This window comes from Mesitornis unicolor, unplaced genomic scaffold (assembly GCF_000695765.1).
Source record: "Mesitornis unicolor isolate BGI_N332 unplaced genomic scaffold, ASM69576v1 C13420519, whole genome shotgun sequence".
Taxonomy (NCBI): Eukaryota; Metazoa; Chordata; class Aves; order Mesitornithiformes; family Mesitornithidae; genus Mesitornis; species Mesitornis unicolor.
In genome coordinates this window covers 782-2,409 of record NW_010222656.1, presented here as the reverse complement: position 1 = coordinate 2,409, position 1,628 = coordinate 782, and the positions used below count along the sequence as shown (strand labels likewise).

At 34.2% G+C, this 1,628-nt stretch overlaps 1 pseudogene; it reads left to right on the top strand.

Annotated features, from left to right (window-relative positions):
* The first annotated feature begins 1,169 nt into the window (after positions 1-1,169).
* LOC104547525 lies at positions 1,170-1,424 on the top strand (annotated as a pseudogene).
* Positions 1,425-1,628: the final 204 nt, after the last annotated feature.

The following is a 1,628-nucleotide window of genomic DNA, read 5'->3' as shown; positions in this document are numbered from 1 at the left end:
AAAAAATAGTGATGTTAAATGTTAAAGCTGCCATGAGACATATCAGCTAGCATCTGTGGAAAAGTATTATCTCTTTTTATTTAAAGCTACCTTCAGAACAACAGACTTATGCTCTCTTTCTCTTAGACCAGTAATTATGTATTAAATTATTACATAACTGAGATTCAGAAGCTTTTATTTTAAATAAGCCAAAAAACTAAAAGAGACTAGAAGAAACTATTCATTAAACATAGCCTTTAAAATAAATTAATTATGTTTTAATCATGGACTTTTCTTAATTGACCCATCCCTCTTTTCCGGCCCCCAGCTCTAACAGCATGTTCTTGGTGTGTTATCACAAAAATAAGTTGATATCTCAATCCTCACCAACACTAAGGCCTTTTCATTTCAGTTTAAATGAAAGCTACTCCTCAGTTCTTAGGTCTAAACTATTTGTTTTAACTAGCTTTATGGAAATGACAGGTGTATCTCAGTGAGGAAAAAAACCCATATTATAGAAGTCACTTTTTGACTGGATCAGCAACTTTTTTCTATATACTCTATCTTATTTTTCAAAATAGCATGCTTAAATCAGTGCTTGACACTTCAATAAAATTCTCATACTAATTAAATCTTCACTGAATCAATGCAACGATACATGGAATAAATAATCATTTTGATTTGCTTTTCCCATTTAAAGCCTCCAGAAAACCCATTAAAGTCATTTTTATATTTTAGATATTAGAATTTTCTCACCTTCCTACTACCAAAACACTAAACAGAAACCAGAAATTTTAAATATTCACTAATATATTCTAATGAAACAAAGTTCTACCTGAATCCTAAATGAGAATGGAAGAAGTTCAGTATTAGTCCAGTGTTGCAAAGCCTGACAACTGCAACTACGCCAAAGTCGTAGAAAGTTAATTTTAGTCAAACATCAGACTTAATCTTCTATTTTACCCATTTTCCATTGTACCAGTGACACATCTGTGAAGACTTTCTGACAGCTGTTACTGAACATGAACATACTAACTAATTCTGTGGTATAAATAGCCAGTTGTATCAGGGATTCAAGATCCTCTCATCAGAAAAGACTTTCATCGAAGTACAGTATCATTGCTATGAACAGCAATACAGGAAATGCATTAATGTATGTTAAAAGGAATACACTTTTTCTCATTCTCCAGGTGAATTTGGACTTTCAAACCAAAGAAGTCACCAGTCAGAATATTGAACAGCCCGTCATCACCACCTTTGATGCAGCACAAAACACAGTCTACAGGCTGATGGAGCAAGACAGCTACCCACGCTTCCTAAGATCTGATCCTTATTTAAATTTGCTTAAGGGAAGAAATCCCAGTCGTCCTACCCTTAGGAGACGATCGCGGTCTTTTACTGTCAATGATTTTCAGGGTGCACGACCAGACTTCAGTGTTTGGTAACAGGGAAACTCAACCCTCATAAATTCTGGCTACTGCAGCAACTCATCTTTTAAAATTCAAATTGTTAACTGGGGTAAATGAGTGGAAAGCAAAGTTTCATGCAGGTCAGAGTCCTGTGCCAACAATTAATCTCATTTATTATAGGTGGTCAATATATTGGCAACACATATCATACTAAGTTTTCATACAGTATTTTTTTTAACT